The sequence below is a fragment of the Cetorhinus maximus genome, chromosome 9, assembly GCF_964194155.1.
Source record: "Cetorhinus maximus chromosome 9, sCetMax3.hap1.1, whole genome shotgun sequence".
Classification (NCBI taxonomy): Eukaryota; Metazoa; Chordata; class Chondrichthyes; order Lamniformes; family Cetorhinidae; genus Cetorhinus; species Cetorhinus maximus.
This window is the reverse complement of record NC_135887.1, coordinates 117,608,216-117,631,376: the sequence shown is the minus strand read 5'-3', so window position 1 is coordinate 117,631,376 and position 23,161 is coordinate 117,608,216. Positions and strand designations below refer to the sequence as shown.

General features: G+C 39.6%; 1 protein-coding gene across 4 annotated transcripts in view; it reads right to left on the bottom strand.

Moving 5' to 3' along the window:
- Positions 1-23,161, bottom strand: part of elp4 (elongator acetyltransferase complex subunit 4) — a 307,678-nt gene that overhangs the window by 113,008 nt on the left and 171,509 nt on the right. The window lies entirely within an intron of this gene.

Sequence of the window (23,161 nt, the reverse complement as noted above, 5' to 3'; positions counted from 1 at the left end):
AAATAGCTTTAAATGGTTTTCAAAAACATTTTGAGCATAGCAACAGAATAAACTTGGGATATTAGCACAACACAAATTATAACCTTAAAGCAGCATCACTGGTCTAAAACAGAGTTCCCAAATTATTGTGAAAAATAAATTTCCACAGAAAAGATACTTTGCTAAAATTTAATTGTGATGTCAATTTATTCTTATTTTCTTAATTTATTCCAAACTTCATTGCAGACTGTAAGTTAAACAAATTTAAGGGTTATCATTTTGTATTTAGATGCTTCATTGGTGCTAAAAATCATACATTTGATGTTAGTTTTCTTTGCACTGCTCATTTCTATAGAGTGGATTTTTATGGACAGCATAATATTTTTATACATGTCAAGTTAATCTGTGTACACCAATTGTAAACTGAAAACAGTTTCAAGTAGATGTAGAAGCTGCAAAGGCATTGTCTATCATCTCTTGATATGCTTTAATAAAAGACAGTAAAATGTGTACTGTATCCTGAATTAAATTATTACAGTTTAGTGTGGATCGAAAGAAATAGCTGCACTGTGTGTGAAGATTTAAATAGCACTAGTGGATCTCCTGTAGTGTTGCTCAACAGGAAAAACCTATGAAAATTGACCTCGTTATAAACTTCTTTATCCATGGGTGCCTCTTTCTATTTTGTTTCTTGTCTCTTTCATTTTATGCTTTTATTTTATGTTGTCCCTTTCTTTTATCTAGTCAGATTGTTCCTGTTTTCGGATATTATGTTTTTTCTTTAGTTTTGCTAAATGCTTCTTGATTCTTACGCTATTTCCATTTGCTTCTTTGTTGTTTTATATCTTTAATATTTTGTTTAAGAATGATTTGATTTTAAATGCAGGGCTTTTGACCCATTGTTGGCCTAGAGTAAGGTGGGGGGGGTGGGGGGGAGGAAAAAAATAGCTGGACATGGTAATGCTGAGGCTGGGCTGGAGGCGGCAGTGATGGCAAGCAGCACTGAGATGCCTCATGCGCAAAAAATATTGGGAGGCAAAGCCCAGCTGAAGGGTGAGAGCTCCAGGAATAGAGCAGAAGGCAAGCTCAATGTTCCCAAGAGAGAGGAGGCCTGCAGAGGAGAAAGCTGCTGGAGGTGTTTAAGATGTCATGCATTAGGTAGATTTACAAAAGGACCAACAATTTCATGGGAATAATTGTAAAGAATTGTAATAATCTATAAACAACAAATGGTCAACATACATTGAAACTAAAATATGTAAACATGTGACTTTTATATACAAATAGATGATGAAAGCGAAACCAAAAAGGAAATTGGGACTATCTATTCATACGGTTTATAACTTCTTTCAGCGTTTTGAAATATTATTTCAGTAGATAAATGTTTATTGGTTAAACTGATTTTGAGCCTTTTTCTTCAGTTTTATAATCATTGTATTATTTATGCAATATAGGCGCAAATCTTTGCACATTCTAATTGCAATGTTTTTTTGCCACATTTTAAGCGGATTCGCAGAATGCTCTTTATTCTGCTTCATATTAAAACGACCAGAAATAATCAAAACGTTGCACAACGTTGAAGAAGAAATTCAGTGTTTAAAAGGTTAAACAAAATAATGCCAGGTGTTAAAAAAAGATTTAGATTTCTAACGTGTGATATTGTTGGCGGAAGTACAGGAAGCAATTAATGAATATTCAGGGTGTTGCATGAGTATTGAAAACATTATATAAATGCAACTAAGTACAAAATTTTCTGCCATCATAATAAATAAATCTATAGGTAACTGCATAATAATGCAGCAAAGGGAAAATATCTCATTATGGAGATTTCTGAATCAGATGATGCCCCTTTGTTTTTGCAGGGATCTTGGAAATTTACACTTTTACAATCACAGAGACAATGCTATTCACAATCAACATTTTCTCCATTTAGCAGTATAATGCTACTAGTTTTTCTTGGAGCAGTGGAAGCATATTTATTGTGTATATCATTTAATAACAGACAGTATGTAGGGAGCTAAAAACTACAATTAAATGTTTTGGGCTTATATAATCAGAATCTGCTGACTGAATTAATTAGTCTTGACTCCCTCCACAACATCCATTATTTTCAATATAATGATCAGAGTATGGTAGCTGCTTTGGTTCATTGTCACTCAATGCTTGGGCTGTGTATAAGTTATCTTTTCTGTATGATGTTATCGAACTATGTAAAATGAGTTAACATTAATGCAGGCCATGATTGTGACTTTAATTTAATATCATCAATTCCCTGTGTTAGCAAGATTCTAGAAAATGCACAGTTACTGTCAAGGTGCTACCACAAATAAAAAGTACGTGGCTGTATTTACATGCAATCTAAATGTAGCATGGATCAATACAGACAAATCAATTACTTAATTCCTGTAAACTCTTTAAAACAAAGCAAGGAAGTAAAGAAAGAGATGAAAATATTCCAGTTAATGTAGGCAAATAAAGCCACAAAAGCTGTTTAAAATTTAAGAGGCAATAAGAACAGCTGACTCCTGTAATGAAGGTGCTGGCTAGAGATAGTGAAACTTCCAAATGAGCTTACACTAATCCTGCACCAAGTGTCCGCACATTGATGGGAGAAAAATTATAGCCTGTCATCAGAAGCAGACAGGCAGGCCGAGGTCCAGATGGAAGACTGGCTGGGAGAGGGGGCAGGTGGGAAGAATGATGGGAATGTAACGGTAGACAGAAGACTGCTCCCTCTGCTGGCTAGACTATCACTTGTTATAATTTCAGTGGTTCAGCTTTTTTTTATCCATTTTTAATAATTGTGTTTTATGGCTTTTTAAATAATGAACTGATTCTCTCACCACAAGCATTCCTACCCCTCCACCGACTGTTTAAATCTTTCCTTTAGGCTTCCAAATAAAAACAGCCCTTTGCCATAGTAGAAACATCCACTTCAGTCCTTCAATCAAGCTCACACTTTAGTCAACGTTCTGTATGATGATTTCCAGGGACTAATTACCAGCAATATGTGAAATGATGAAGTTGCTATTAATTAAGTTAAAAAGGGCATTAATACCACCATGTTACTCATTCACTACTTTCTAAATAAATCATTTCATCTCTGCACAAGAATTCTTTAAGTAATATGTTATTATCTACAATGATTTATACCAATTCAGTGATGAGCATGATAATTAAGACATCTAAGTCAGCCGAATGTGAAAACTAATAATACACAGATGTGACAGTAATGCAAGTTTTCTGTATTTTGATGGATACAAAGAGCATATTGGACACAGGAAAAATATAAGTGAGTGTTCTTAATTACAGTTACTATGAAGCATTTCTTCATTCTTTTTTCCCCAGAAGCAGCCTTCTTTTTACCCCCTCCTTTGCTTGCCAGGTTATTAGGGCTACCAGTGCCTTCTGTTACAGGATCTAACCGCACTTCTGTTTCATGAGATTTTGGCCTTAAACCAGCATCTCCCAGAGCAGGAGGGATCAGCTTTTTCCCCACTGTTTTCATATAAAGCCTGGCTTCAAAGTTACTCCAGCTCCTTGCTTTCCAGAAGGTTCCATCCCAGGAACTCTCGCCTGCCATTTGGTTTGCTCTCTCATCTCAAAGGAATTGGCTTGCAGTGTTCCCCTATGCTGAACTGGCATTTGCTCTATGAAGTGAGTTATTATTAAACTTTTAGGTCAATTGTGGCACTAACAACTCTTCTGAAGCTTTCAGCCACACAGTACAATTTGCCTGCTAATTAAATATTAATATAAAGTAGTGCATTTGTGGATAAGAGCTTTTATGTTCCTTCTCTTTCAGATGTGGGAAAAAGGTTCCAAGGCACATTTGAGTAGTTTTATTTAGCAATGCACATTTCAGTCAGTGAAATAAGCCGCATGCTGAGATACTTTTATTGTGAAAATACTTAAAAAAATACCTTAAAAAAACACTGATATGCAACAAAGACAATAAAAATCAAATTTTCATCCAGGTTACATTCATCATTACTTATGATTAACAATTATCAACAAATATGCAGCATAATCTATGATTATCTCTAGAAAGTGACGATCAGGAAATTACAAGAAAGGGAAGGATTTGTGCATGAAATATTTTGATCAGTGGGCTGATTGGTGGACCACCTAATCTCCTGGATGTGCCATTACTAGCATGGACATATTAACTCCTGAAGTACTGAAATGCATATACAAACACACAGATTGGTCCACAAACTGTCCAAAAAAAGGCATTGTATTTTGTAAGGGTTACCACCAGTACCAGGCTTACAATTGATACATCCTGCTTCTGACTCTTCAAACAGGGCAAATCCAGAGGTTTCTCTTCCGCTTTTGTGCACATAACAGTTGTATCAATGGCCGGGCACTGGGAAATCTGCAGATTGTGTAGCATGGAAGCCAAAGATTCCATATGCCTGAACAGATGACTCTATTCCTACACCATGATGAGAAGTTGACTGACTCGGGTTTATCTCTTTCAGTCACGGGCCTAGAAATACCAGGCTATTTTCCACCATGATTTGCTCAACTCCCGTTTCATTTCTGTGCAATTCAACAAATTTACAAGATGGTGCTTCACAATGAGTTAGTTTACCTCAGTAAGACTTTCTTTAGGTGCTCTCAAATATGTGCCCTTTGAACTATATTATATGTTGTGCAAATTTCTAATAATTAACATAAGGCAGAATTAGATAAATGTAAAGTAGTAGAAAAAAGTTTTATTTGTAATATTTAGTGAACACTACATAGTTGCATTTATAGTTTGTTCTGAATGCTACTTCAGAAGATTTGATATTATTGCTGACACAAATTCAAAATAACTACAGTTGCTGACAATCTACCTCTTTGTAGATAATGATTACCGCACGTACAGGAAAATTGACCCGAGTTAAGATTCTATTATAACAGTATAACAGGCCAAGTCTCATGGGCTGCTCAGGTTGATTCAAAACCAATGTCATTAGTTCTGTGCACACCCATCAGGTTCCAGAAGTGAACTAAGTGTAGAATAAATACCTCTCAACATTGAGTGGAATAAATAACTCATGTAACAAATAAAAGCAGCACTGTTCAGTGAACTGTGTGTACACCAGATATTACTGCTTAGTCTTGTAACTAGAGAAAACTGTCTGTTGAAAGGGTATATTTATTTTAACAAACTTTCTATTTATATTCAAGTAATGTTCTATGACAAATAATGTTGACACTGATGTTTCCTTCCCTACTTGTTTTCTTTTCTCTGTCATAACGATTGCAAAGGCAATAAAACAATCTGTTAGATATACGTTAAGGGGGTCCCACACAGACTTCTATGATTGGAGGAGTGTCAGCATGTGACTCAGTTTGAAGCGGGAGAGCGGCAGCAGCAGCAGGGGTGCCCTCTCCTTTCCAATAAAAAGGCACATTTCTGAGGAATCGTTCTTCCTTTCATCATTTGTGAAACTGAAGAAAACAAAGTTGTTCAACAATGTGAACAGCTGCTATTATTAAACTAAAAGTCCACTAGTGCTTGAGACTGAGAGGCCCACATGATCAGCTGTCCTCTCATCTTGCCATCCTATCCAATTAACTATTAACATTGAGGGCTTTACACATGCTCTAAGGGACTCTTTAACAGGCTCCTTGGAGAGTGGAACAACTACACAGCAGGGACTCTGGGAACCGAGTAACATTGGCTGCATGAAAACCCTCGCCAACTTCACTCCACTTAATGACAGCTCACTCTGCAGTTTAGTGTTTAACTGAGACAGTCAGAAAGTTTCACTATTTTTCACAAAACAGTTTTACTGTACTGCTTTTGGAGCTGGTTAGTTACTAACAAAAGAGAAACGTGCATCTGTTGAAATACCGCAAGCCCATCAGAAACTAGAGTTGTAAAAAAATATGGATGAAGCAATTCTTGTCCAGTAAGTTTGCTTTCAAAATATTAAAATTAATGCATTAATTTTAAGAGGAATATAGAAATGCCAAGGCTTACAATGTCTCTATAGTTTGCTTACTCTTACATTAATGACTTCCTCATACTCAACAGATTGCACTAGCGAAGTTTGAAGAAAACAGTGTATTCAATCTTTGGTGCAATTTGCTTATTATGTATGGATTATTCGGTATAGAATATTTAAGAATAAATCAAAATTAGTTTGAAAACTAAATTTAAGAATTATCCCTAACAAGAGAGTTCTGTTTTTTTTTGCTTGATAATTTTTTTTTTTTCATTTTTATTCATCTTTGCAGCTTCTTGATTAGTTACAGATTTTTCAAAGTAACCAGGACATCTGTTCTTCGCCGACTTTGGCAATAGTCACTACGACAATGCTTTGAACTCCTGCCTTTAAAAAAAAAGCTAGATAATTTGCAGATAGAATAAAACTCCTTAAAGAACTCATTAAATGTCGACAATATTTGCTTGGCATGCCTCCAAAATGTTTTTTCCCTTCATAAGGAACATTAGAGTACTTGCGCTGAATTTCTATGAAACCCCATGAGAACCAAAACAGCTCAACATCTTCGGATTAGTGCAGTCACCGCCACTCAAAAAAGAGTATCAACTGAATCTTAAGTGGCTAAGTTAATTTTAGAATGGATTGAAACACTTTATTTTAGTAACTCTCTCAAATGATGATCTACATCCCAGAGTGTTGAAAGAGGTGGCTGTGGACATAGTGGATACATTGGTGATCATCTTTCAAATTTCTACAGATTCTGGGACAGTGCCTGCAGACTGGAAGATAGCAAATGTAACCCCACTATTTAAGAAAGGAGGGAGAGAGAAAACAGGGAACTACAGGCCTATCCGCCTGATATTAACAGTAAGGAAAATGTTAGAATCTATTATAAAGGATGTTCTAAGTAGGCACTTGGAAAATAATGGTAAGATTGGGCACAGTCAACATGGATTTAGGAAAGGGAAATCATGTTTGGCAAACCTGTTGGAATTTTTGCTGAGGATGTTACTAGCAGGATACATAAGGGGGAAACCAATGGATGTGGTGTATATGGATTTTCAGAAGGCTTTCGATAATGTCCCACACAGGAGATCAGTAAGCAAAATTAAATCTCATGAGATTGGGAGAAATATACTGGCATGGATTGAGGATTGGTTAACAGACAGAAAACAGAGAGTAGGGTTAAACAGATAATTCTCAGGTTGACGGGCTGCGACTAGTTGGGTACCACAAGGATCAGTGCTTGGGCCCCAGCTATTCACAATCTATATCAATGATTTGGATTTGGGGACCAAACGCAGTATTTCCAAATTTGCTGATGACACAAAACTTGGTGGGAATGTGAGTTGAGGAGGAGGATGCAAAGAGGTTTCAAGGAGATTTAAACAAACTAAGTGATTGGGCAAGAACATGGCAGATGCAATATAATGTGGAAAAATGTGAAGTTATCTACTTTAGTTGGAAAATACAAAAATGCAGAGTATTTCTTAAACGGGGAGAGATTGGGAAGTGTTGACGTCCAAAGGGACCTGGGTGTTCTTATTCATAAGTCACTGAAAGCTAACATGCAGGTGCAGCAAGCAATTAGCAAGGCAAATTGTATGCTAGCCTTTAATGCAAGGGGATTTGATTAGAGGAGTAGGGAATTCTTGCTGCAGTTGAATAGAGTCTTGGTGAGACTACACCTGGAATATTGTGTGCAGTTTTAGTCTCCTTACCTAAGGAAGGATGTACTGGCCATAGAGGGAGTGCAGCGAAGGTTCACCAGACTAATCCTTGGGATGGCAGGATTGCCCTACGAGGAAAGATTGAGGAGACTGGGTCTATATTCTCTAGAGTTTTGAAGAATGAGAGGTGATCTCATTGAAACATATAAAATTCTTACAGATCTCGACAGAGTGGATGCAGGAAGGATGTTTCCTCTGTTTTGGGGTGGGGGGTCTAGAATCAGGTGGCACAGTCTCAGAATAAGGGGTAGGCTATTTAGGACAGAGATGAGGAGGAATTCCTTTCCTCACAGGGTGGTAAATCTTTGGAGTTCCCTACACCAAGAGGGCTGTGGAGGCTGAGTCATTGAGTATATTCAATACAGAGGTCGATAGGTTTCTAGATACCAATAACAGCAAAGGATGCGTGGAAAGTGCAGGAAGATGGCGTTGAGGTAGAAGATCAGCCATGATCCAGTTAAGTGGAGCAGCAGGCTGGAGGGGGTGAATGGCCTACTCCTGCTCCTATGTTCCTAAATAACACTGTCTAATTGCAATGCACATTTTTAAAAACACATATTAAGTAACCATCTAGGTTAAGGAGGCACTTATTTCTTTTATGCTACTTTTTGCGCATGTTCTGAGCACAATTTTGGAATGACATCTATTTTCTTATTTTGCTGAGTAATTATATCCAAGCACACCCAGGTTAGGTATGTGCTAGATGCCATGCAGAGATTCTCCCTATACTGGCCTTGGCAGTGCACCTGATCTGAAAATACAGAACAACCCAACTGTACATATTTTTGATTTTCATTCACTGCATTCCATTCTCTATCTTTATGGGCTCTGACGAAGGGTTGCTGAGTTGATAGCAAATGCACAGAATTTTTTGGGAAGTGGATTGAGTCTGCACTAATTTATTGTTATACAACAATAATTCAGTCTGTCTAAGCTAAATTCACTCACCAAAACAAAGGGGTGATACTCTAAAAAAAAAATATACATAACCAACTCTGGGGAAAAAAACAGGACCATTCTAGACCTATTGGATGATCAAATCAAAGCTGACACTCCAGTGCAGTACTGAGGGAGCACTGCAATGTATGGGTCAATATTCATCCCTCAATCAACACTATAAACACAGATATATTGGTCATTATCACATTGCTGCTTGTGGGAGTTTGCTGTGCGCCTGTTGCCTGCCATGTTTCCTACATTACAACAGTGGCTACACTTCAAAAGTACTTCACTCACTATAAAGCGCTTTGAGAATTCTGGTGGTCATGTAAAGCGCTGTGGATTTGCAAGTCTCTTTCTTTCTTTGGACAAACTAGTAAGGACTACTTCAAGTCCTTTGTTCTCCTTGAAGGCTTGTGGAACATAATTATGTAACAAGCTCAGTCTATAGCATAATAGTTATTTGATTACCCCACAGATCCACACATCAGGCTCACTTAATAACAAGTCTAGATTATATCCTTGAATCCAGTTGACCACCTTCTTAGGTAGTACATCAGGATTCAGCATGATTTACGTCCACTACGGTTCGATGGTTCTTGAGATTGCTGAAAAGTCAAATGCACAATCTGAAGACTGTGCCAGTTGGGGCAGTTGGTGTTTGAAGGGCCAGGCTGATGAGGTGTTTGGAGGTTTGTGTGCTCTCTCTCCCCAACTTCGATGATGCTGCTGTGTGCTCCCCACACAAAGTCACTCCTGAATAAACTATCTCCATTTTGGTTGGTCACAAGGCAGGGACTTCCATGAGTTTTCTAGGAAGTTTGACTGCTTCAGGGATGCTTTGAAGACCTTGTTAAAGCATCTCCGCTGTCCTCTTGGGTTGCCTGCCATAACCAAGCTCCGAGTAGAACAGTTGCTTTGGGAGTCTGATGTCAGGCATATGAATGACATGTCCCGCTCAGCAGAGCTGTTTTTGAGTGATTACCACCTGGGCATGTTGATTTGGGAGGACATTGCTGGACCGCCTTTCTTGTTGCTGGATTTGAAGGATCTTATGAAGACACTGCTGGTGGTACTTTTCCAGTACTCTGAGGTGCCTGCTGTAGGTTGTCTAAGCCTTTGAAGCTTTTAGGAGCACAGGAATCACTGCTGCTCAGTAAACATAAGATAAGAAATAGGAACAGAAGTAGGCCATTCAGCCCCTCGAGCCTGCTCTGCCATTCAATAAGATCATGGCTGATCAGCTTGTGTTTCGAATTCCACATTCCCATCTCTCCCCGATAACCTTTGATTCTCTTGCCTAACAAGAATCTATCTACCTCTGCCTTAAAAATATTCAACTACCCCACCTCCACTGCCTTCAGAGACAGAGTGCCAAAGTCGCACAACCTTCAGAAAAAAAAACTTCTTATCCCTGTCCTAGAAGGGCGACCCCTAATTTTAAAAGTGCCCCCTAGTTCTGGACTCATTCACAAGAGGAAATATCCTTTTCACACCCACCTTATCAAGACTGTTCAAGATCTTGCATACTTCAATCAAATCACCCCTCACTCATCTAAACTCCAGTGGAAACAAGCCCAGTCTGTCCAACCTTTGCTCATAAGGCAAACCACTCATTCCAGGTATCGATCTAGTAAACCTCCTCTGAACCGCCTCCAACGCATTTACATCCTTCCTTAAATAAGGAGACCAAAACAAGTTGCGGTCTCAACAATGCCCTCTATAACTGAAGCACAACACCCTTACTTTTATGTTCAATTCCTCTCATAATAAAGCATTCCATTAGCCTTTTTTTGCTGCACCTCCATACTAGCTTCTTGTGACTCATGTGCTAGAATTATGTAGCCATTCTCCATTTAAGTAATACTTTGCTTTTTTATTCTTCCTGCCAAATTGAACAACTTCTCTTTTTCCCATGTTAAACTCCATTTGCCAGATCTTTGCCCATTCACTCAACCGATCTACATTCATCTACAATCTCATGTCCTCTTCACAACGTACTTTCCTACCTGTTTTTGTGTCATGCGCAAATTTAGTTACCATGCCACTGCTCCCCTCATCTGAGTTATTGATGTAAATTGTAATAAGTTGAGGCCCCAGAGCAGACCCCTGTGGGACTCCACTTGTCACATCCTGCCAATCCGAAAAAGACCCGTTTATGCATGCTGTCTGTTTTCTGCCAGCCAGCCAATCTTCTATCCATGCTAGTATGTTACCCCACTACACCATAAGCTTTTATTTTCTGTAATAACCTTTGATGTGGCACCTTATCAAATGCCTTCTGCAAATCCAAGTACAGTACGTCTATAGGCTCCCCTTTATCCACACGATAAACCATGACCTTAGTCTCGGGTTTGAGATCCTGGTCCTCAAATACTCTTTTCCTCAGTTGGTCAAAGGCTGAGCTGGCACATTGGAGGTGTTGTTATCTGCCTTCGTTGAGAGAAGTCTCCCAAGATATATAAAATGGTCCACATTTACCAGGATCTTGCCAATGGTCTTAATCTTCAGGGCGAGTTGTTGTGCTGTGGGAGCTGGTTGGAAGAGGACCTTAGTTTTCCAGGTACTTAGTGAAAGGCCTATTTGCTTATAAGCTTCAGGGGAGAAGTTGACAATGACCTAGAGCTCAGTTTCTATGTGAGCGCATAAACAAGCGTCATTTGTATACTGACACTCTATGACTGAGGTTGGAGTGGTTTTGGCTTTGAATTAAACAGCTTCCCAACTGTTCTCTAGATTATCTTCACTTCTGTGGGTAACTTGCTGGAGGTGAGGAAAACGGAGAAGCGAGTTGGTGCAATGATACAATCTTGTTTGATGCCAGGCTTCAATGAGATACAGACTCTGCTGATTCCGTTGGTGAGGATCACTGCTTGCAGGTCATTGTGGAACTGGTGGAGGATGGTGACAAATTTCTGAGGGCAGCAAAATTTGAGGAGGATAATCAATAAGCCTTCATAGCTGACAGAGTCAAAGGCTTTTGTGAGGTTTAAAAAAGCCACGTACAGAGGTTGGTGCCAAGCAGTGGATGAAAACTGCAATGTGGCTCTGGAAGGAATGTTTCAGCCAGTGGGAGGAAACAATTGAGGGGATCCTCGCAACAATCTTCCCTGGGTTAGCTAGCAGAGAGACTCCTCTGTAGTTTCCTCAATCAGACTTGTCTCCCTTCTTGAATACAGTCATGACCACAGCATTCCTGAGATTCCCTGGCATGTACTCTCTGCCCAGATGTGGGATATGAGGTTGTGTAGTCGTGCTCTGAGTGTATGTCTGCTGTGTTACAAATTGGCAGTTGGCAGGAATTTCATCTGCTCAGAGGCCTTGTTCTCTTTCAGCTGTTGAATGACTTTTCCAACTTCCTTCCGGTCTGGGGTAGTGCTGTGACTGAGCCGGGTGGGGTATTGAGGATTGGAGTTGAGGACGCTGAAGTCTCAGATAGAGGAGTTCTTCAAAATGTTCTCTCCAGCGAACTCTGACCGTCTCCACTCTTGATGAGCCACTGGCTGGCTTTCAGTGGGATGGAGGCCCTTGAGTCCTTGGGCCATAGGTCTTGATAGTGCTGAAGAAACTGCACATGTTGTTGGTGTCCGCAAGTTGTTGGATCTCCTGTGCTCTTTCTACTAACCATTTGTTCTTTATGACACGGGTTTTATGCTGTATTGCTGCCTTCAGTTACCTGCAGGACCACTGAGTTTCTGTTGAGGTGTGATGAGGTTTCCAGTATCCAAAATCTTTAAATTTATTCAAAGCTGAGTTAGATAGATTTTTGTTAGACAAGGGAGTAAAGGGTTATGGGGTGCAGGCAGGAAAGTGGAGCTGAGACCACAATCAGGTCAGCCATGATCTTATTCAATGATGTGGCAGGCTCGAAGGGCTGAATGGTCCACTCTTGCTCCTAAGTCTTATATTCCTAAGTCTTAACTCGGTCCTGTATCCCTTGGGTCGTTTTCATCAAACCAGTCATGGTGTTTCTTGATAGAGAGACCAAGAGCCTCTTTGCAGGTGCTTGTTGGTGGACTTCAGGATCAACCAGGCACTTTAAACACACTGTAGCTCTTGGTGTTGAATGTTGAGAGGTTGGCAAGGGCCACCTTGGTGGAATCTTTTGAGGCCTTCAATATTAATTTTCTTGCAGCATTGCTTCTGTTGCCTCTGCTGTTTGGGGCCAGGCTGATGGAGATGGTAGATCAGATAATTGGTGATTGGTCCAGCAGTCGTCGGTGCCTGTCATGGCACGGGTGATGAGGACATCTCTGCGGTCCCTTACTTAAACTATGGCCTCATCTGCTCCCTCAAGTGTAGGAGCATATGTGCTAATGACAGTGGCACGCTGTTCCCTTGTTAGGGTGAGCCAGGCAATCATGAGGCATTTGCTTACCCCTCCCTATTGAGGAGCCAGACAAGCTTGTTTTGGATGGCTAAGCCCACCCTGCAAAGGCATCATTCCTCTTCTCAAAGGCCCTTCCAGAAAAAGGTACACCAGCTGCTTTGTTCCTCTAGTTGGCCATCTCCTGCATGTAATGCATCACCGCCATGGCAAAATAAGGCCATTTCCTGCTTGACTGAATATGCCAAAGTTCTTGCTATTGGGCTGGCCCAATTAGAATGAACTCCTATGCTTCCAGCAATGGCAATCTAAGATCCTTCCTAAGCTTCACTATTCTGAAACGGGCAGTATTGACATGCATAGTCAGAAAAGATGACCATCCATCACAATTATTTTGAAACTTGGACATATTCAGGAAAACAGCAAGGCGTGGCATAGTGGCATTGTCACTGGACTAACATTCCAGAGACCTAGGATAATGCTCTGGGGACCCAGGTTCAAATCCCACCATGGCAGATGGTGAAATTTGAATTCAATAAACCATTGCCGATTATCGTAAAAACCCATCTGGTTCACTAATGTCCTTTATGGAAGGAAATTTGCTGCCCTTGCTTGGTCTGGCTTACATGTGACTCCAGGTACCCACAGCAATGTGGTTGACTCTTAAATGCCATCTGAACAAGGGTAATTAGGGATGGGCAATAAATAAATGCTGGTCTAGCCGGTGATGCCCACATCCCATGAACGAATAAAAAAAATTAAGTCAAACAAAATAAAAGCCTAAAGAAACAGACACAGAATATTGTAAAATCTAAAAATTGTTTCCAGAAGAACTGGTCAGCATATCTATCTGCAAATATATCTAGATTTTGATAGAATATTGCAAAAAAATTGACCAGTTGTTCTTTAGTAACCAGTTGTTACAGCCAATATAATTTAGAGACCTGTTTGCTGAAGATGGAAAAAAAACTTAACAGTCTGAGATTAAAAAAAGACAATTCTTAAGTGGGACTATGATAACATCCGCAAAATGACAAGGCACTCCTGTCATTTTGAAGTCAGTGAATATAGTTATCAAAAACTATGGACATTCCAGAACAAGGTTCACATTGTCAGTTTGCCATCTCAAAATAATCATCAAATTGTTCAATGACTAAGTGCATTGCACGATGCAGGACCAAAGCACAGGTACAAAATTGATCTCAGGCTTTATCCCTGATCTATACTGAGTCATCCTAGCTTTGGTTAGTAGTGAGGTTATGATAGTTTAATGCAGTGAGGGAGGCTGAGAAGAGTCCAACACAAATGAAGATTGATCATGAGCAAAAAGAGTTGATGACATCCATGGAAAAATACATTCAGGAAAGTTTTGGGGGTGGGGGGTGCGGGGGTAATAGGGGATTTAATGAAAAATCTCCAAGATAACACAAGTAGCAGATTTATAATGAAGACTAACTATTTTTGTGCAAATTGACTTAGTGTTACCACTCTTACCCAAGTCGGAAGGTTGTAGGTTCAAGCCCCATTCCAGACTCAAGTATTATACTCTGGGCTTGGACTAAGGGAATGCTGCACTGTTGGAGACACTGTCCTTCAAATAATAAATGAGCTATTTGCATCAGTGTTTACCAAGGAGGAAGGTGCTACCAAAGTCATAGTGAAAGAGAAGGCAGTAAGGTATTAGATGGGCTAAAAATTGAGGTATTAGAGGCTGTATTTAAAGTTGTTAGGTCACCAGGACCGGAATGGATGCATCCAAGAATGTTGAGGGAAGTAAGGGTGGAAATTGCAGAGGTGCTAGCCATAATCTCACAATCTTCTTAAATATAGGGGTGATGCCAGAGGACTGGAGAATTGAAAATGTTACACTCTTGTCCACAAAAGGGTGTAAGTGGCCAGCAACTGCAGGCCACTCAGTTTAATCTCAGTAGTGGGAGCACATTTAGAAATAATAGCCAGGGCAAAGTTAACAGTCACTTGAACAAGTGTGGATTAATTAAGAAAAGCCAGCATGGATTTGCTAGTGTTTAACTAGCTTGAAGAGGTAAGAGAGAGGGTCGCTGGGGAGAATGTGGTTGATGTGATGTATGTGGACTTTCAAAATGCATTTGATAAAATGCCACATGATAGGCTTGCCAGCAAAGATGAAACCCCTGGAACAAAAGGGGTGGTAGTAGCATGGTATGAAGTTGGCTGAGCGACAGGAAACAGAGTAGTGGTAAACAGTTGTTTTCCTAGACCAGAGGCAGGCATACAGTGCTGTCTTCCAGGGATCATTACTACAACCACTGCTTTTATTGATACATATTAACGACCTAGATTTAGGTGCACAGGGGACAATTTCAAAATTTGCAGACAACACAAAACTTGTAAGTATTGTGAGCTATGAAATGATAGTGATAGACTTCAAGAGGAAATAGACTGTGGAATGAGTGGACACATGGCAGATGAGGTTCACTACAGAGAAATGTGATATGATACAGTTTGGTGGGAAAAATGAGAGGCAATACAAAATAAAGGATCCAATTCCAAAAAGGATACAGTAGAGAAACTTGGGTTATGTGTGTACAAATCGTTGAAGGTGGCAGGGCAGCACAAGAAAGTGGTTAATAAAACATACAGGATCCTGTGTTTTATAAATAGGGGCACACAGTACAAAAGCAAGGAATTTATAATGAGACTTTATAAAACACTGGTTAGGCCCCAACTGGAGTGGTGCATCCAATTCTGGGCAGCACATTTTAGGAAAAGTGTGAAGACTTGAGTGCAGAAGGGATTTGAGAAAATGGCTCCAGAGATGAGCGACTGCAGCTACATGGATAGATTAATGAGAATAACCCTAAAGAGAATGTTAAGAAGCGATTTGATAGACATTTCAAAATAATGACAAATCTAGACGGTAGGGAGGGAGAGAAAAACTGTTCCCATTGGCAGAAGGATCGAGAATGAGAGGAAACCAATTTAAGGTGATTGGCAAAAGAATGAATGGCAACATGAGGAAAAACGTTTTTTTTATACAGCGAGTGGTTGGGATCTGGAACGCCCTGCCTGAGAGTGTGGTAGAAGCAGATTCAACTGTGGCTTTCAAATGGCAATTGGATAAACACCCGAAGAGAGAAAATTCAGAGGGCTACAAGGGAAGTGCAGGGGAGTGGAACTAGTTAAGATGCTCTTGCAGAGAGCTGATATGGATATGGAAGGTCAAATAATCATCTTCTGTGCTGTAACCATTTCACGATTGCAAGTTAGGCTTGTTGCCCTTCCTAGAAAGCCCAATGCTATACATGACATCAATCATTCTATTTGCTAGATGTTGAGCTCATCACAGTTTAATATGCTATGAACAACCGGGATGAGATGTTAAAGTGAGGTCCTGACTGCTCTCAGGTAAATGTAAAAGATCCCATGGCATTATTCAAGGGCTGGAGGGTTCTCCAAGTATTAGTTCTTCTAGGTGTTGTGGGCAACATGTACTCCTCAATAAACACCAGTGAAACAGCTCATTTACCTCATTGTTGCTTGTGAGACTCTGCTGCGTGCAAATTTGTTGTTGTATTTTACAAACTCTGACGGAGTTTGTCTGGCCATAGACCGGGTTACCACACAGTCAGGGAAAATGCCAGGCACTTTTCCTGCAGCTGTTGTCTACCTCACCTCAGTTGGCTTCTTTGAGACGACTGGGGATGCTATCCACTTTTGATCCTGCCAGGTCATTGCTGAGGACCAGGTCGACCTCTTCCACCTGCAAACTGGGGGTGACTACCATGGTCACCAGTCCTGACAGAAGGTTGCCCAACAGGTGCACCTAGTATAAAGGGGATGGGCATGTATCCTCCTTCAGTACCCTTTGCCAACACCTTGGCACTTACTGTGCTCTCTGGTGGAAAGGTCATGCCTTTCTCCAGCAATAGAGTTTACCTGGCCCTTGTATCCCTCAGTATCACTACAGACTTACTCTCCTTGCTCTTCCTTCTGATACAAAATCCTTGCAACTTTCAGGGGTTTTTTAAACTCACCTGCATTCTCAGTAGTGTGTCTACAAGGATTTTCTGCCACAGTCAGAGCCATTGCCTGGCCTGCTACACTCTCTGTCTTACTCCCATTGTCTGCATGGGTTTTGTGTGCCCCAACAAATCCCAAGGGTTTTTCCCATAACCTCCAGCAATCAGAACGGAGGTGTCCTGGCTTGTGGCAGTTAAAACACAGGCTTCTTGGCCTCATTCCCCTTCTCGGCACCATCCTTTCTGGCTTGAGGAGGGCCCTGTGTTTCCAGCTGGCCTGTCTCTCCCATGGGTGCTCAGTTTACAATCACTCTCCCTTCTCTACTCTTCTCAGTTTGTTGGGGGTGGTTAGGGAAGTGTTTTCTGTGGGATGTGGGTTTGTGGACAATCTCATAATTATCAGCCAGGGTTGTTGCCTGTCAGGCCCCTGCTACTCTCTGTTCCACTATGAGTTCTTATTAAGAAGGGAATGGAGTTTTGGAACTCCTCGGGGAGAAATATTTCACAAAGGTTTTTGTAGGTGACCTCAATTTTAAGTGCCCTTACCTAAGCAAGCTGCTTGAGCTGTTCAAATTCCAGGTACTTCTGGTCAGGCAGTTTCCTGAGGGCGCAGAATTTCTGACAGTAATCCTCCAGCACTAAATGGTGCATACTTGAAATAGCCTGTTTTGCTGTCTCATAGCTTGCTGCACTTTCCTCGGGCAACAGGGAGAAAACCTCGTGAGCTTTTCCTGTACTCTGCAACAGCAGGGACCAGTGTTGGGCTGGCCACTTCAACTGCTGCGTTAACATTTTGAAAGAGATAAAGTAAGTGTTCACCTTTTCTCCATCAAACGTTGGGATTAAGTGGGCAAACTTGAATATCTCAGGCCTTAAGTTTGAGCTAGGGGTGGTTCCCTCACCAGCGGTATCCTTCCTTCTCAGCTTGAGCTGTTTTAATTCAAACTCCCTTTCCTTTTCTCTTTCCTGGAAGTCTCTCTCCTCCTACCATTCCTGCCTTTTTTCTCTTTTTCCCTTTCCTCAAATTCCAGTTCCAATTTCCACTACTCCAATCTTAATTTCTCTGCCGCTAATTTATCGGTTTCAGTGTCCTCAATTTCTACCTCTAGATATTTCACCACCCATTTTAAAATTTCAGTTTTTCTGGGTTTTGATCGGAACACCACCTTTAAGTGCCTATCTACATATTTTAATTCTTCCACGGACAGTGTCCTTAATCTCTTGCCAGTTATCTCATTCTGTTCTATTAAAGCATTGACATTGAATGTGGGCATTTTAGCACTTTGGTATTACAGTCACAAGAAAACCTTTTGCAGTTTTAAAATTGCTCTTGAAAGAACAATTTACTTTCCCCACTTCAATTCTTTAGTCAGTCTGTAGGAACAATCCTGAACATGAGCCTCCAGTTTTGTTACAACCAGGCAAAAAGGGGTGAACCGGCTCCCCTCTATTAAACCCCCTCAGTTGGTCACAAAGTTTTAAGTTTCTTTTTTCACGAGTATATGCCTTTTCCGAATCAGACTGCATTTAACTATTTAAGATGTGAACAATATAGAGCCAAACAAGGTTTTCTTGAGTCAAAAAAAGAGCAAATTTATTAACCACTAAACTCGAGAAAAATAATAAAAATGTGACATGAAGCATTTGCCCCTCATGCATTGATTGGGGCACACAAACACACACACATACATATCAGAAATAAGGGGCATTTGAGCCCAATAAAAAAAAGTGAGAGAATTTATGGTTAAGTGTCCTTTGATTGTCCTCAAGGCATAGGTTTTAAGCTGTGCCAATTTGGGTTAGCTGGTTTCTTGAATGTGGTCAGAGGTAGAAGATGTTGCAATTATTATGAGATCTCAGTTCACTGGTAGGTTGCTGGTAGAGTTGGCTTCTTGAACCGGGCGACACACTTATTCCTAAAGGGAGAGAGCAGCAGTTTCTTCTGCTAAAGACTTTCTTGACACCGCCTATGGCACTTGCAATCTCTCTCTAGTGGCTGGCAAGCCTTTCCTTGAAATACTTCACCTATTGTCTATTGGGTGTGTCTGTCTCTGGCAGCCATTGCTTCAATATCCAGTACTCTGCATTTGTAATATCTCTTCCTTAGACAGATAAGTGTTTCGATGGGTGTCTGGATTTTAGGAAATGTCTCTCTCTTCACAATCCCGAGGGTTATTTGTTTGTTTCTCATTTTCACCTTGCAATGTGGCCTTGCATTTTTAAACAGTTTGCTCCGTCTCAGCTCAGATTGCAAAATTTTCAGTCAGTTAAAGGTTGAAAAATCGTATTTTCAAGAATAAAGAGGCAAAGCCTTGTGACAATTTGCCTGCATAACAACTTGCATTTATATAGCATCTTTAACTTAGGAAAATGTACCTAGGTGCTTCACAGGAGAAAATCAGAAAATCAAAATTTGATAGCAACTAAAAGAAAGAGATATCATAGCAGTGGCTACATTTCCAAATCACTTCAATGGTTGCGATGTACATTAGAACGTGATAAGGATTTGAAAAGTGCTAAATAAATACAAGTTGTTCCTTTCTTTCTTACCAAGAGAAGTAACATGGCTAAAATTAGCCACTTACTACACATAATTAACTAAAAGCAAATCAGACTGCTTATCTTATTTGATCAGAGAATAAATTTTCTTCTTCCCAGGCCTGAACATATTAGTGAGTTCAGGTGATAGGTCTTGCCAGCATTGCTGTAGCTGAGGTACATGTCAGTATGAACTTGGAGTTCCAGTGCATTATATCCACCAATGTGTCAAAGGCATTCTGCAACTGAGACACCATGCAAGATTGGTTTCTTCTTTCAGGCTGACCAGACAGTGATAATTTGAGTTACTGTACATTTACTCTGGGGTTTTAGCTTGAGTCAACTGTTTTTGCTTTAGAGGAGGACTCTTGTTTTGGAGATGGAGGGCATCACTTGTTCATTATGCTTAGTAATTACCAGCCTGCGCAAAACAAGACAAAGATGTCATGGAATGTGGCTGAAGCCACTGAACAAGGAGTTAGATTTTCAAACTAGTCACTGAAGGGTGTGCCCAACAATAATTACCATCTTCTCAACTTGACAATAGGCTTGTTTTCAAATGACATATACTAAGTGCCCAATGACTATCATCTTGCTAATATACATTCATAAACACTATCCTTACTGTTCTCAGCACCTTTGCAATTGCTTTATCCAATATTCTATGAAAACTTGTTCAGACAGCCTTCTGTTCGTAACTATAGATAGTGCTTTCCTCTTTTACGCAGTCTTCTGTCTACAGTTAATATTTCAAACCAGCATGTATAAAAATATAACTTTAGTACAACTGGGTGCATACTTCCCTGACTAGGTTTGTTCTTAACAGTTGTTGAACAATAATACTTGCAACATTTAATATTAACCTCTTCTTCGATCATTCTTTACAAATCACATTTCTTGGGGAAAAAGGATGTTTTATTTAACAGGATTTTACATCAAAATGGATGATCCATATAATGTTACCTTCTATAGGACTATGTATGTTTAATTATAAAGCAATTAACATATCAATTCCATGACTTTTAAGAAACTGTTTACATCTACACTTATCAGTGCAGTTATGTATTTATTCCCTCTGAGCAAGTATGCATTCATTCTTTCTTTTGATAAGTTATATTTAAACATTGTTTTCTTTTAAGGGGAGCTGAACTGTATTTTATACAATAACAATCTCTATGTTACTCGTTGGTACTTCCTTTAAGATGAGCTCAGAAATAGTTGAAAAGGTCTTGTAACAAAAACCTAACTATCCACTGTCAAATTAGCTTTCTTGTAAATTGATGCAATAGTAAACTCTTCCAAATACACTAAAAGCCATTATTTAAAAAAAAATATCACAAGGTCTTGGTTTAGCAGGACATAACATTTGCTTTTGATGCTATACTTTAAGGCAAATCAACATATTTCTGCTGGCTAAAGAATTTGGAATAAACTTTGAGTTCAAAGGTCATCAAGGTACCAGAAACTTCATTAAACTGAATAAATAATTGGATTGTAGATGATTAAATACAAGATTCTTCATGCACTTTTATATGCTACCTGGAAGCAAGGGGAAGTCATACTGAAATACACTCAATTGCTGATAATTCCTGCTACCAAGTCACAGTTGTGTCTAGAAGATTTCCTTATGGAATAAACCATTTAATGTTACGCATGATACAAGGGACAGGGACATCTCCAATTCACTTGTAACAGTCATGAAAGGCCAGTTAATCTAACTACAAAGACATTCATGCTTCAGCATGCCTGGCACAGAGTTTAAATCTGCAGGCACTGACCGCACTCACTTAGACCTACTGAACTTTACATATCATCATCGTTTTAATTTTATACAGCTGATTTAATGTGTCTCCACAGAACTTCACACATTAACATGTTTAGCTAATTGTCCTTTGCCTCTACTTCTGTCTAGATTAATTATAGGTAATTTGCATCATATATAAGCCTTTTAGTACACTATGCTTTTATTTTTCTTCTATTATATATCTATATATATAATATTATTATATATATATATATATATGTGTGTGTGTATGTTTAGATGGACTTTTGTTGTGCTGACAGAAAATGAGAGTTCAGGATGCTGCACCTGGGGACATAAGCCATATTATCAGAGTTGCAGGATAAATTTGTATTTGGTGGCTGCACAGTTTAAAAACTATAATCTTGCCTTGTTTTTAGGCTGCTGGTGAGAGTTTCTTGTCAGCACAAAGTCCATGCTAATTAGGAGTCCTGATACTGCTTGCATCCCTTGAGATCTGAGTGAAGAAGTTAGAAGTATTTACTGTAGATAACAGGCCCTTTGCCCATGATAAATATCTCAAACTTATGAACTGAAATCAAGTTATTTGCTGAATTTAATTAAACGTCTGGTATATATCTGGAGTTCATGTATTGCTGCAAATTTTATTAACCAGTTGGACTATTGTTCATCTCACAGCAGTGCTTTTGTGTGCTCCAAGGACAGGCTCAATGATAACAAGAACTAGGGCATTTGGTGCACCTAGATAAATTTAAGACTGACTAGGCAGTGGAAAGTTAAGAATGAACCAGTTACATGTTAATCTTGCTTAATCTCCCACAAGACCAATGTAACACACTGTACTAAGTACTCTATCTTCTTGGTGTTGAGATTATCATAGTTTAATAAGCCATGAACAACTCGAGAGAGACGTTAAACAGAGTCCTTCTCAGGTGGACATGAAAAACATCCCATTCCATTATTTAAAGAAGAGTGGTGGAGTTCTCCGGTGCCTTGGACAGCGTTTATCCCTCAACCAACACAAGCTTAATATTTAACAGGTTATTCATCTCACTGCTGCTGGTGGACCTTACTGTGCACAAATTAGTTGCTATGTTTTCATACGTCATAATTTTGATCACACTTCAAAGGTATTTCAATGGCTGTGAAGAACTTTGGGATGTCCTAGAGATGTGAAAGACTACATGAATGCAAGAAGGGAGTGTTAATAGCCAACAAGAAATTATCAACACATCCAAATTAGATAATAGAAACATATTTCAGCAATATGTGATGTTACTTTCAGTGGTTTTTATAACAGTAATGTAAGTCGGTGTACTAAACTCTTCAAGGGGGTGAGGGAAAGGGTCCACCAGTTTTTAATAAAGTTATGATATCAATGATTTGTCAGAAAGTAAACTCAATGCGTGATCATCTATCTTACTAAAGTGATTTTAATTGGTCTCAGCCTGTGAATAAAAATGATAATGACAAGAAGTCTGATCCATTTGTAACCTTCCAACTAGGGAATGCATGCCCATTAAGATTCTACCATTAGTTGGATTTATTACTTGAAGGTTTCTTTCTTCCCAATTTTCTTGCTGATAAGTTATTTTCAGCCTTCATAACAATACTCAAAGTAATTCAAGCACTTTGAAACATGTTGCGTTACTACATAAAAGCACAATTTTGTTTTTCACATTCATGAAATAAATAACCTTGAACTGTGCAGCTGAGACAATACGGATGCTTGCCTCTAGAAATAAAAGTTTGGTGGTTCAAATTAGTAACAACCTTTCATCTCATACATGTATACAGCACAGGAGGAGGCCATTTGGCCCATCGTGTCCACGCTGGTCAACAAAGATCTGCCTACACTAATCCCATTTTCCAGCTCTTGGTCCATAGCCCTAGAAGCTATGGCAATGCAAGTGAATATCTAAATACTTCTTAAATGTTAC